The following is a 15,729-nucleotide window of genomic DNA, read 5'->3' on the forward strand; positions in this document are numbered from 1 at the left end:
ATTTAACATGTAGAAGTCAGCAAAATGAATCAATAAATTAAAAATATTTAATATGTATTTTCTGGCAAAAGGCAATGAAAAGAAATGAACTAAATATACATAGTGAATTTATTTTCCACTGGAAATGAAAGAATATATTTTTACATATATCTTCAGTTAAAGAGGAAAAATAGAAATAATAAACTATTTAAATTTGAATTACAATGTGTTAAATAACAAATGTATACAATGGGCCAATACCGTTCTTAGAGAACACTATATATTCTTAAATTCAAGAAACCTGAAAATAATAACCAAAATTAAAAAACAAACTCAGAAAGACTAGAAGGAAGATAATAAAAAAGATAAAGGTAACTGGCAAAAATTACTGAAAATGGGTTGATAAAATCAAATGATTGGCAATATTGTGTAAACTATCACAGACCATAGAAAATATGTTGTGACGTATTATCTTTTTAGAAAGTTAGCACTCTCTGATAACAAAAACAGACAAACACAGAACAAGAGAAATGTAGACTAATTTCATTTCTGAATATAAAAATAAAAATTGTATATGATTTAGTATCTCTCTCTCTGTCTCTCATCCTCATTCTCCTTGGACCATCAAGTTAGCCAGAACCTGTTCCTCTCACAGCAGAAGCAGAAACACTGGACAAGTGAAAACAGCACACTTAAGGTTAGGCTCCAAAAAGGTACAAAGTGATTTCCACCCACTTGCTATTGATCAAAACTAGTCACATGCCCAACCCAGAGTCAAGAGTTGGGGAAGTATGCTTCTCTTATAATGAGGCCATGCAAGGAGTGTGGGTGTGCAGGGGATTGAAACATCATGCCAATTAATTCCATTAGCCACAGAGCCTCATCATTAGAAAATCATCTACATTCGTAGATGAAAAGCATGTAACCAACTAAATAAATGTTCAAAAAGCATTTGCTAACATTTAACATGCATTCATAATAAATTATTGACATATTAAGAATAGAACAGGAGTGTCTTAACTTCATAAATGGTGCCTATCAGCAACTCACCACAAATATCCTACTTAAATGTCGAAATATTAGAAACATTCCTATTACAATCAAGAAAAAGGTAAGGCTATCTGCTACCACAGTTTTTCAACATTTTACTGGAGTTTAGCCAGTACCATAAAAATAGGAAAAGCAAATGAGAGTTGGAGCAGCAAAAATGGGCAAACATATAACCTTGTGCAGTTTTAAACTAACATTTCAAATCTGTGGGAAAAACACAGTCTATATAATAGATGGTGTAAAGCAATGCTTCACCCCAGGTCAAGTCCTCCCTGGAGTGGCCAAGATCCAATGAGTGATTGATGCTGACACCAGACAACTCTGACAGTCCGTTTCAGCTTCAGATCTCCCTAGCAGGGTTGAATGAGACTTTTGGACCCATATCACAGCTCTGCTTCTCCCTCTGGACAATTCTACTCCCTTCCTCTATACTTTACAAGGGTTAAATCCTGAGAAACATTCTGTACACAAACCTTTGCCTCATTCTGTTTTCCGGAAAACACAACCTGCCACATGCCGTGGACCAGACTTACATCATATCAGGGATATTTTCTTACCTTGAGGATGTAGGGGAGGAAGAGAACTCCTCTACCCTTTCTAGATCCTTCTGGCTATTCTATGAATTAAACTGACATGAGATAAAATAACAGGAGAAAATCAAACAAAGCTTTATAACACTTAAACATGGGAGTGACCCAGGAAAACTGAGTAACTTGCCAGAATGGCTGAGTTGCCATCTTAAATATAACCTTCAGCTAAAGACAAAGGAAGGTGTTGGGGGTAGTGGTTTGGGACTTCAAAGGGGAGGAAGGCAATTCACATGGAAATTGAAAAACAAATGTTTGGTAAACAGAACTTTGATAAGAGCGGGTTTGGCAAAGATCCTCCCAGTCTACCTATATCCAGTTGTCTATGGTGATGGCCTGTCCTGTGGACAGGCCTTTTATCTTAAATTTCCTTCAGGAAATTAGGGAGAAAGTCAAAGTTTCTTTCAAAGTCTTTTGTTCTTGAAAATAATCAAGGCAAAGAGGTATATTTTGAGGTGGCCAATTCTGATCCCCCACAAGGACAAGAGAAATAAGGTACAAGAGTCTTATGTAATTGGGAATGGCTTGGCCATTTAACTCCATCTTTCATAAACAGTAACAAGACTGTGAAACCAGCTTGAAAAGACCTCGTGATCAATTCTCTGTTCTCCTAAACTATACTCCATTCTTAACTGCTTCATAAAAATGTCCTCAATGGACAGAATTTCCAATAAGAAACTATATTCAGTAATACGTATTTTACTTATATCAAAAATTTTAGTTAGAATAATTTGCACTAAATAATAATCTGAATGTTTTTCTTGCCAAATTCAACTTAGAGAGAAAATGGAGAACCAATTAAAACTTCAAGTATGGAATAACTATACTATAGATATTATTATTCTTTGTTTCCTTTTTATTTTTGGAGAGAAAGGGTTCTGTTGTTTGGCTTGGTCTAGAATTAAAATATGCTTCCAATGATCCAATATAATTTTCTTTCACACACCCCTCCTCCATTTTAATAACAAAGGATAAAAGTAAAAAATCGTTCAAGAGAGTGCTTTTCAGTTAGCCTGAAGAGTGTGTAGCTGGGAGGACTGACTACTCTCAGTTCAGAGATGTTAACAGGTTTCTCCCAAGTCTCATTAACCCTAGGAGTAAAACATCAATATAAACTACAATCTCCTAAAGTAATTCTCACCAATCACTAAAATATTTATTAGTCTGATAGACATTCCATTTATTGAAATGGTTCCAGAATGACAGCCCAGCACTAAGCTTATTCAATCTTGAAAAGTTTCATGACTGCTAATTTCAAGACACTACTGCTCTATATCAAGCTTCCCTATGACATAGCTCTGGATTCGGGATTAGGCCACTCAACGATGTCCTGGCTCTGCCCCTTGCTAGACTATGTAATCTTGGATAACTCGTGGAATCTATCCTTTACTCATTTAAATCTTGCTGGTTATAAAAAGTGTTTTCAGTGGCTTATAAAAATATATAAAATAAAAATTAGCTGGACAATAGATTTATTAAAAAAGGAAAGGTTACAATGATTATCTGAATTCTCTTGGAAAAACTACTAAATCTGTAAAATGTTGATTATATCACTGAGTTGTGCCAGGGATTGAATGGAAAACAACAACACTGAAAGCTAAAAAGTTAGCTATCATATTATAGTAATAAAGAGAAGGGGAGTGTCTCTCTTAAAAGAATAGTAAATGAGATTAAAGGAAATTTAATATAGAAAAATAATTTTATTCACTACTACATTGAAAATAATATGTTCTTGGCTCCTTTGGTGAAAATTAACTGTCGATAGATATGGGTTTATTTCTGGGCTGTTGGTTCTATTCCATTGATCTGTGTGTCTGTTTTTGTGCCAGTACCACGCTGTTTTGGTAACTATAGCTTTGTAGTATATTTTGAAATCAGAGAGTGTGATATCTCCAGCTTTGTTCTTTTTTCTCAGGATTCCTTTGGCTATTTGGGGTCTTTTGTTGTTCTGTATAAATTTTAGGACTCTTTGTTCTATTTCTGTGAAAAATGTAGGAATTTTGATAGGGACTGCATTGAATCGGTAGATTGCTTTAGGAACTATGGACATTTTAACTATGTTAATTCTTCCAATCCAACAGCACGGAATATCTTTCCATTTCTTTGTGTCTTCTTCAATTTCTTTCAACAACGTTTTATAGTTTTCAGTGTACAGATCTTTCACCTCTTTGGTTAAGTTTGTTCCTGGGTATTTTATTCTTTTTCTTGCAGTTGTAAATGGTATTGTATTCTTACTTTCTCTTTCTGCTACTTTGTTAGTGTATGGAAAGGCAACTGATTTTTGTATGTATGATTTCTTGACTGTATTGATTTATTATTCCTAAAAGTTTTTTGGTGGATTCTTTAGGGTTTTCTATATGTAAAATCATGTCATCTGCAAATAGTCACAGTTTCACTTCTTTCTTTCCAATTTGGATCCATTTTATTTCTTTTTCTTGCCTGATTTCTCTGGCTAGGATTTCCAATACTATGTTAAAAGTGAACATCCTTCTCTGATTCCTGTTCTTAGAGGGATAGCTTTCAGTTTTGCTCCATTGAGAATTATATTAGCTGTGGGTTTGTCATATATGGCCTTTATTATATTGAGGCACTTTCCTTCTATACCCATTTTATTCATAGTTTTTATCATAAATGGGTGCTGTATCTTGTCAAATGCTTTCTATGCATCTATTCAGATAATCATGTGATTTTTATTCTTCATTTTGTTGATGTGGTATATCATATTGATTAACTCGTGGATATTGAACCATCTCTACATACCTGGAGTAAATCCCACTTGATCATGATGTATGATCTTTAATGTATTGTATTCGATTTGCTAGTATATTGTTGAGGATTTTTGCATCGATGTTCATTGATTATATTGGCCTGTAATTTTCTTTTTTGTGTTGTTCTCTGATTTTGGTATCAGGGTAATGTTGGCTTCATAGAATGAATTCAGAAGCTTCCCCTCCTCTTCAGTTTTTTGGAAGAGTTTGAGAAGGATAAGTGTTAAGCCTTCTTTGAATGTTTGGTAAAATTCGCCAGGGAAACCATCTGGCCCTGGACTTTTATTTTTGGGGAGGTCTTTGATTGCTGTTTTGATCTCCTTACTGATGATTGGTCTGTTCAAATTCACTATTTCTTCTTGATTCAGTTTTGAAAGGTTGTAAGAACATACAATGCATAAAGGAAAGTCTCTTCAATGAATGGTGCTGGGAAAACTGGACAGCCACAGGCAAAAGAATGAAAGTAGACTATTATCTTTCACTATACACAAAAATTAACTCAAAATGGATTAAAGACTTGAATGTAAGACCTGAAACCATGCAAATTCTAGAAGAAAACATAGGGAGTACACTCTTTGACATCGGTCTTAGCAGCATATTTTCAATTACCATGTCTGACTGGGCAAGGGAAACAGTAGAAAAAATAAACAAATGGGACTATATCAAACTAAAACCTTCTGAATAGCAAAGAAAACTATCAACAAAATGAAAAGACAGCCTAACAATTGGGAGAATATATTTGCAAACCATATATCTGACAAGGGGTTAATATCCAAAGTATACAAAGAACTCATACATCTCAGCAACAGAAAAACTAACAACCAAATTAAAAAATGGGTGAAAGAGCTGAACGGACATTTCTCCAAAGAAGATATAGAGATGGCCAATAGGCACTTGAAAAGATGTTCAACATCACTAACTATCAGGAAAACGCAAATCAAAACTACAATTAGATATCATCTCATTCCTGTAGAATGGTTATAATTAACAAGACAGGAAACAATAAGTGTTGGAGAGGATGTGGTGAAAAGGGAATTCTCATACACTGCTGCTAACTGGTGCAGCCACTATGCAAAGCAGTATGGAGGTTCCTCAAAAAATTAAGAATAGAACTATCATACCATCCAGCTATTCCACTGCTGGGTATTTATCCAAAGAATATGAAAACACAAATGCCTAAAGATACATGCACCCCTATGTTCATCACTGCATTATTCACAATAACCAAGACTTGGAAGCAATCCAGGTGCCCATCAAGGGATGAATGGATAAAGAAGATGGATAAAGTATATTTACACAATGGAATACTACTCAGCCATAGAAATGATGAAATCTGGCCATTTGTGACAACATGGTTAGACCTTGAGGGTATTATGCTAAGCGAAATAAGTCAGAGGGGGAAAGTCAAATATCATATGATTTCACTCTTAAATAGAAGGTAAAAACCATAATGAAAAATCACATAGAGACAGAGATTGGATTGGTGGTTACCAGAGGGGAAGCGGGGAGGGAGGAGGATGAAAGGGGTGATGAGGCATGTGTGAAGTGATGGATTGTAATTACTCTTTGGTGATGGAGAACATGATGTAATCTACACAGAAATCAAAATATAATGATGTACACCTAAAATTCATATAATGTTATAAACCATTGTTACCACAATAAAAAAAATTAAATTTTATGAAAAAGAAGATGAGTATGAACAATTATGTCATCGAATCTTTTTGTGACTTTATCTTAGTTCATTTGGACTGCTATAACAAAATACCACAGACTGAATAGCTTATAAACAGCAGAAATTTATTGCTCACAGTTCTGGAGGCAGGAAGTCTGAGATCAGGGTGCCAGCATGGTCGAATGAGGGTCCTCTTCCAGGTCATAGACTTCTCATTGTGTCCTCACATAGGGAGCTCTGTGAGATCTCTCTTATAAGAGCATTAATCCCATTCATAACAATTCCACCTTCATGATGACCTAATCATCTCCCAAAGGCCTCACTTAATGCCATCAGTTTTGGGAGTTAGGATTTCAACATATGAATGGGGGGGGGGGCACAAAAATTCAGACCATAGCAGACATTTGTAAAATTAAAAAGCTTGAGAGGATGATTTCTAAAGTTTCTTCCTGCATTCCTGAATATATACACACTCTCTCTTCCTTTTTCTCTAGGAGAATATGAAAGAAAATGTTAGATAAAGGAACAGATCATGATTCTTAAGATTAAATATAAAAGAGCCAAGACAGGAAAGATACTGAATTGTTTCACTGAAATAGATATAATTTTATTTATGCTTGTATATTTTAAGTAAAAATAAGCCATTGGAATAAAAGTAAATGATGCTTTTTGTTTGCAACTTACCAGAAACTGAACTCTTTCTAGCTCAAGAAAAATGAAATATATTACCCTCATAAGTAGGAAAGTCATAGATGACAGTAGTAATGGAAATAAGCTTCTCTTCACTATTAAGATTCACCTGGTCTTTCGTCTTTGCTCCCTTCTATTTGTTGGCTTCTTCACTGGAGACATGGCCACAGACAACCTTATACTAACATCCTGAAAACTCCTTTGTCAGAGAAGAAAGGGACTTTTATTACCAGCTAGTATGAAAAATTCATGAGTTGTACTCCAGTGTTCCAACAAGAGTCTTTGTAGCCAAGAGTCTTTTCCTAGAGGAAGGGAAGTAATGGCCGTTTAGGGAGTTATTGAGCAATCTCTCATTATATGTTATGGGGTTGAATAAAATATCTCTATGAACCAGGAAGGTAAATGAGTAGCATGTCTATGCACATTATTATTTAAACTAGGACACTATTGAGAATGAAAATGTTGGTATTTGAGAATGAAATGTTGTGACAACAAATGTAAAAGGGCTGTACTAACCCAGCGGGGGAAATATAGCTCCCTTTTGTATGACTGAGATAGGCTAATAATTGTTATGGAGAACTAGAAAAAATAGTTTCCATCAAAAGGGGCATTCACTCCAGAGCAGCAATGTGGGCTCCTGTTGTTAGATCTAATTTATTAAGAAAAGCTGGAAATGTGTATTTGTATGTAAATTTCAAACTTTTCTATCATTGTCAGCTGATTCCATTTTTTTCACAAAGACTGCTGTGTTGGCAAATCTGCATTCAGCCTGTGAGCAAGCAGTTTGCTGGCCCTGGTATGATAAATCAAACAAAATTATTTGTACTCTTACTGCCTTACTCATGAAAATATTTAATATCTCAAGTACTGCTGTCTATGTCTATCCTACATACATTTTTTACTTAAATCTTGATGTGCACATAAAAAATGCACAAAGATTTATTTTGTGGTACATTTTATGGTCTAAAATGTAGGATGCTGATGTATCTGTCATGAAGCAATTTGTCCTCTCAGGCAAACAGTGCCAGATACATGTACCCAAATACGTGGAGCTAAGCATGTGTGTACATGGTGCAGGATAAAGAGTGAATGAGGTCTAAGGGGAAAAGAGATCGTCCTTGATTACAAAAAAAGGTTCCTGATCATGTGTTCTGATGTCATCCATCTCTGATGATATCGTAACTGGGAATGTGTGGGTGGAGTATGTAATAAAACCGAAGGCACCTCACAATAGCATCCTTCTAAAAAATTGTTTTGATGTTGGGCCTTTTTAAAAAGCAAAGTCTTGGGGCAGAGTTCTTTTTGGTCCATCCTCGATTTGGCTCCTAGAGTAGGGTGTTTCACACTTCAGTTAGTTCTCACAGCACATCATTCCCAAATAATATATCTAGCCAACATACTATAAAATATTTTTGAAAAGGAAAAGCTGAAGGTCTATGGATGGATGATGGGGAGAATTGGGAGCCAGGTAAACCATACACACAGATCGTTTCATGAGTGTTAGAGATAATTGCTGAGTATCTGAGACCAGGGCTCCAAGAGAGAAGAATGAGGGTGGGAGTGAAGTGGTAAGGCTGAAAATGTGACTGTTGAATGACAAATTTGTTTGGCATAGTGGGTGTAATATCACCCATATATTAGCTGTTGAATTATGTCCTTTCTATATTTTTTGATGTCCTCTATATATTCTTCAGAGAAATGATTGCTGCCAATTACAAAGGCTATTGGTAGTCATTTGCATTTATTTATAGCTCACCTGCCAGAGGCCTAATCCACAACTGTTAAGTATAATTTGAAAATGTTAAAACCACTACAACTATTACTGTACACGTAACAGGCTGTTAACAATAATTATGTATATTTACCTGCGTGACTTAATATTTTAAGATTATTTTTTATGGGTGCATATTTTTTAGTAACAAGTAGTTATTTGTAGTTTATTATATTTGATATTTATATTTTTAGTTTTGTGCTATATTCATATTAAATATAAGAATTTAAAACAGTTTCTATTCATTTTTCATAAACGTGCTCTCTATGCTATCTGTCTAAAGTTCAAATATTATACAATTTTACTTCCATGAAAAAAAGTAATATTCAATTACACATAGAGTTGTATTTTGTTTTTAAAGATTTTATTTTTCCTTTTTCTCCCCAAAGCTCCCCGGTACATAGTTGTGTATTTTTAGTTGTGGGTCCTTCTAGTTGTGGCATGTGGGATGCTACCTCAGCATAGCTTGAGCGGTGTCATGTCTGTGCCCAGGATTCAAACCAACGAAACCCTGGGCCGCCAAAGCGGAGTGCATGGCTTTAACCACTTGGCCACGGGGCCAGCTCTCACATAGAGTTTTATAAATTGTACCTTGCTCATGAAAGCATTTGGGTACACAGTTGAGGCTTTGTGTCACACAATTTTACTCTAACATTAAGTAGAAAAAGGAAGATGACTATTGATGTGCTCAGAGATCCTCCACACCTGGCCACCAGATTCTTAGCCTCAGCAAAGATCCCTGTTCTCAAATTGGATGCAGAAACAACTGGACACCTTGGCCTCAGAGGGTGATGAAGTCTTGGCCAATGGGCATTTCAGAAGTAGTAGGTAATGAAGAGATGAACCAACTCTGGAAGGATGTCTGAGTTTTGTTGTGATGCAAACTCCAAAGACTTTTTCATAATTGTGGTCCCAAGCGGTTAAGGAACCTGAATAGCGATGGAATGGTGGAATGGAATCTTAGGGTTAGAATCAACTCGCTTAAAGGACGTAAAGTAGTGTGACATTTGTTGTCCACCTAACTTTATGGCATAAGCATGATGCCTATTACAATTTCATGCACATATTTTCCTTAGTTAAAGTATCTAACTCTTTTCAATGTTTCTAATTTAACTTATGAAAAGCAGTTTTTCTTTCATATTTCCACACAGAAACATAGGCCTTTGAAAAATGCTCTGAGTTAAAAAATGCATGGATCAAGGTGCCCAAAAGAAAAGTTAATTTGTTTTCATGGATCCTTCATATTTTTACTTACCTTTTTTGTTGGTAGCCCAAGTCATTTCTTTTCCACCAGAAGCAGGTCTCTGGGAAGAATACTAGAACAGGGATGATAACCTTGGAGTCATCATTAGCACTGTCAAATTTTATTATTAACCGTCCAATATATAGTGTGTTCCTTACTCAAGGTCAGTTGTTTGCATCATTGTGGTACCATCCCTTACTCAGTCTTTTGCATTGCCTTTAAAAATGTTATCAATAAGCTGAAGTAAGCTTTATTTCTAGATAGGTGAATAATTAGATGAATCTTAATTTCAAGAGTCAGCCTGGTTATGTATGAGATAATTAGATGCACTGTGGTTTTAAACAATTTAAAAGAAATTAGAGAAAAGCTGGCTCAGGACCTTAGGAGCTAGTGGGGAGGGAAAGAAGAGAACATAAGGAATAAACAATATGCAAAGGGAGAAAGGATATTGGAAATACTAACAACCCATTCTAGGATCATTATCTGAAGCAGTTTAAGGATGTCCACTCTTACCACATCAATTTACATTTTAAAAATATCTTAGTACCATAAATCAAGAAAAATAAATAAAAGGCAAAAAGTATAGAAGGGAAAAAGAGAATTTTATCATCTTTATTCCCAGATGACATGATTCTTTATTGAAAGTCTATGGAATGTATGACTACAAAACAACTAGAACTAAAAACTGAAACAAGCAAGGTCTCAGAATCTAACTTCAGTTATATCGGTTGTATTTCCATATATAAACAATAAATAATTGAAAATTAAAATAATACTTAGAATAAAATGACAAAAGTAACATAAGATGTGCAAAATTTCCAAGCTGAAACTAGAAAACATCACTGAAAGAAATTTAAAAAGACCTAAATAAATGGAGCGATATACCCTGTCTCTGAATTGGAAAACTCAATATTGTTACCTTGTTCATTCTCCACAAATTGATTAATAAAATCAATACAATCTCAATCGAAAGCACATCAAGATCTACTTTAGAAATGAACAAAGTGATTCCAAATTTATGTGAAAATGCTAAGGTCCTAGCATAGCTAACGCCACCTTGAAAAAGAAGAACAAAGCTAGAGGAATGACACCATTTGATTTTAAGATTTATTATAAAGGTACAGTAATCGAAGCAGTGTGTTATCGATGTTAGGATAGACAGATATAACAATGGAGGAGAATACAGAGTCTAGAAATAGAATCACCCATATATATGTCCAATTCATATTCAACAAAAGCACCAGAAAAAGTCCTTGGGGAAAATTCAATGAGAAATAGTGCTGAATAAGGAGATATTATATGAGGATAAGAAATCTTGAAACCTACCTCACACCATACACAAAAAACTATTTTCAGATGCATCATAGACCTAACGTTGAATCTGAACCTATAAAAGTTTTGGAAGAAAATATAGGAGACTATCTTCATGACCTGGAGTAGGCAAAATTCCTTAGAGAAGAAGAGAAATCTCTAATGTTAAAAGTGGATAAGTTGGATGTCATCTAATTAAAATTTCCATTCTTCAGAGGCAACCTTAAGAAAATGAAGGTATATAATGGGACAAAATATTATTATATATGTATTTATGTACATGTCAAATAATTTGTATCTAAAATATATGATGAATTGCTACAACTCAAAAATAGAAAAACAACCCAATAGAAATATACAAAAGAATTGAACGTACATGTCACAAAGATATACAAATAGCAAATAAGTACATGAAATGTTGCTGAACACTTTTAGTCATCAGTGAAATACAAAAATAAACCACTTTGAAATACCACTACATATCTACCAGAATGGCTACAATTGATAGGCAATCGTTTAAAAATATTGGAAAAGATTTGGAGCAAGGGAACTCCCATACATTGCTGGTGACAGTGTAAAATGTTACAACCACTTTTTAAAAGTTTGTCAGTTTCTTATAAAATTTGACGTATATTTACCCTGTGACCTAGCAATTCCCCTCCAAGATATTTAACCAGGAAAATATTTAACCAGTTAAAACATCTATACACAAAAGGACGTGCAACTGCAGTTTTCATTATAATAGGCAAAACCTGGAAACATTCCAACTGTCCATCAAGAGGAGGCTGGATGAACGAATTGTAGTCTATTCATACAATTGAATATGACTCAGCCGTAAAAATTTCAAAAATTCTGATACACGGAGCAATGTGGATGATTGTCAAAAATGTTATTTTGAGGAAAATAAAAAACTGACATGAAAGAATACGTGTCATATGATTGCATTTATAAGAATTTCTAAATGAGGTCAAGATACTTATGGAGACCATAATTAGACCAGTTTTTGCCTCTGGTGAGGGGTGGGGAGGGGACAGAGATTGGAAAGTGGCATGAGGGAAGTGTCTGCAGGTGGGAATAGCCAATTTTGAAAGAGGTGTGGGTTACAGGAGTGTACACATTTGTCTGAACTCATCGTACTGAGCACAAAAGATATGTATGTTTTACTGTATGTACACTTTAATTCAATACAAATATTAAATAATATGATAGAAAGCAAGATTCAGTATTCATAGGTAGTAGCCAATCAGATGAATTATGTCATTAACCAAAAAGATAGCATGTTAATTTTGTTAGACTTCTCTATTGTGTTTCAAAATAATTTCTATGTAAATATATTAATTTACAGTCTCATTAAAATCAAAGGCAACACACATGAGAAATCTCTGTACACAATGTATCTTCACTGTATTCCTATCCACTGCATCTACAACATCTGCTCACTTTGATGATATATTCTCTAAAGACATAAGTAGAAAGAAAACTTTAAAACATATACTTACAGTAGTTTTGGTAGTTAAAATTAACCATGTTGTCATGTGAAAAATTTAACACAGCTTAATTACTTGTAAATTATTTCTTTAGAATACCTGGATCTCAAAAAGTTAAATAAAATGGATGATTCCCTCAGATATGTGGATAGAAATATATTGACAATGTGATATTTCGATAAGTTTTCTATACTTGCCTTCTTAAAACATACTACAGAATCGTATTTAGTGTTTGTTGCTTTGATCCTTTTGCATGATGTATTAAATGTCCTTGCCTCAATTATAGTATTGCTTTAGTTGGAAAATCTACATTAAAATCATACATATTATATAGCAACTCTAAATGTATAAAAAGTTAAAATTTTCAAGCATGAGTGATTTTTTTTTTATTATGAATTGGCTCTATGCAGTTGGTTTGTACTTACCTCTAAGAATAATTATATTAAAATTAAGTATAGTGATGGTAACAGAATATTACTTTCACCTTGAAGCAAGAAATCTCTTGGATAAATGAAGACTTTATTGAGAAAGACAAGTGAGCTAATGCCTTTTTTGTATCAATATTTAAGAAATTTTTACTTTTTCTAATGTCATAGTAAAAATTAGTAAGCATGAATCAATATAAATTTATTACACACTTTTCCTACCCAACTTGCATGATTTTTTTCTTTTTTTGAGGAATATTGGCCCTGAGCTAACATCCGTGCCCATCTTCCTCTATTTTATGTGTGGGACGGCTGTGACAGCATGGCTTCACAAGCAGTGCGTAGGTCCACACCCGGGACTGGAACCGGTGAATCTTAGGCTACCAAAGCAGAATGTGCGAACTTAACCACTGCACCACCGGGCCAGCCCAGCATGATTTTTTCTGCTGTGGGTGTTATTAGTACATATATTCACAGCTAGGGAAAGTTCATTTTTTACAATGTATATTTATATTTTTAACTATAAACTTATAAAGCAGCAAGATATCTGTTCATTATCACAGTGCATATATGCAGGTATATATATGTATATATATATGTACCTTATAAGTATTTTATATATATATATGTAAACCTTATAAATATTGTTAAGACTGCCTTTTAAAAAAATATAGGGTATGACATCAAGTGAAGTGTATTACAAAGGAAAGAAGTTACAATATCAGAAGACACTAGTACTGGTTCATACTCTGCTTCCTGCTCATCTAGATCTATCACGTAAGCTCTCTGAGCCCCGATGCTCTTACTATAGTCTGAGGTTAATGACATCTATCTCACAGAGGTGGTGGAGGATTACATATTTTGGGGGACTCATGTTGGAAGGATTACATTGGAAAAAACCTTGTAAACTTTTAGAGTACTGTAAAGATGTTAGAAATTATTATATCAGGTTACATTAGATATAAATAAACATATGAAACAATGTTTGTATGTGGTCATAGGGCAAGGCATGTTGTTTTGTCATTATGTGTCATACTAGAATGAAGAAATGATGGTTATAAATTATTGACTATATAAATAATGAAAGTAGGCATTATCAAATACATATTATGCTCCAGGCACTACTCTAAGTAGCTATTCTTATTAACTAATTCTGACTTAGAAAGGAAAATTAGTTTATCCAGGGTCACAGAACAATAGGCATTGTATTGTATACTATTAACCCCTTGATCTTTTTTAAAAAATTATTTTATTGAAGTGCGATTGGCTTATAAGATCGTGTAATTTCAGGTGTACATTATTATATATCAGTTTTTGTATGGACTGCATCATGTTCACCACCAATAGTCTAGTTTTTATCCGTCACTGTACATATGTACCCTTTTATCCTTTTCCCCTCCCTTCCATCCCTTTCCCCTCTGGTAAGCACTAATCTATTCTCCTTATCCATATGTTTGTTTATCTTCCACATATGAGTGACTTCATATGGTATTTGCCTTTTTCTGTCTGGCTTATTTTGCTTGGCGTAATATCCTCAAGGTCCATCCATATTGTTGCAAATGGCATGATTTTGTCTTTTATATGGCTGAGTAGTATTCCATTGTATATATCTACCACATCTTCTTTATGCATTCATCAGTTGATGGGCGCTTGGGTTCTTCCACATCTTGACCATTGTGAACAATGCTGCAATGAACATACCAATGGATAAATCTCTTTGAATTGTTGATTTCATGTTCTTTGGATAAATACTCAGTAGTGGGATAGCTGGATTGTATGGTATTTCTATTTTTAATTTTTTTTGAGGAAGATTAGCCCTGAGCTAACATCCATCCCATCTTCCTCTACTTTATATGTGGGACACTTACCACAGCATGGCTTGATAAGTGGTGTGTAGGTCCACACCCGGGATCTGAACCAGCAAACCCCTGGCTGCCAAAGCAGAACATGCAAAGTTAACCACTGTGCCACCAGGCAAGCCCCTATTTTTAATTTTTTGAGGAATCTCCATACCGTTTTCCACAGTGACTGCATCAGTTTGTATTCCCACCAGCAGTGTATGCGTAAACCCCTTGATCTTATATATGTATTAATTGCATTGATTTGAATTTGGTGCAAAAAAGATCATTGAATGGATTGTATTAACTAGATTATTTTAAATATTTAGAGTAAAATACCACATTGCTTTTTCTTTTAATTAATTGAAGGAAACTATTCCTTTATTTCCTTTCTCCTGTGTTTAGGGAAAGTTCAAAGGAGTTATTAGTTCGTCTCACTATTTCCTTTAACACGTCAAAATATATTTAATTTTGTGGAGATGACCAAATAGTTACTCGCATGCATTTATAGGAGAATATTATTAGTCTCTTTCAAAATGAACTTGATTTTTGTGTGTGTGTGTGTGAGGAAGATTGGCCCTGAGCTAACATCTGTTGCCAATCTTCCACTTTTTGCTTAAGGAAGCTTGTCACTGGGCTAACGTCTGTGCCAATCTTCCTCTATTTTTTTTTTTTTTTATGTGGGATGCTGTCACAGTGTGGCTTAATGAGCGGTGCTAGGTCTACGCCTGGGAACACGTGAACCCTGGGCAGCTGAAGCGGAGCACGTGAACTTAACTGCTATGCCACTGGGCCAGCCCCAAACTTGGTTTTTACAGTTTAATTTTTCACAAGCAAAACAGCATCAGAAAATCTAAAACCAATAGCAGTACAGAAGTAAATTTGGAAACTTCCACATTGAAGAT

Source organism: Equus quagga, chromosome 4, assembly GCF_021613505.1.
Source record: "Equus quagga isolate Etosha38 chromosome 4, UCLA_HA_Equagga_1.0, whole genome shotgun sequence".
Taxonomy (NCBI): Eukaryota; Metazoa; Chordata; class Mammalia; order Perissodactyla; family Equidae; genus Equus; species Equus quagga.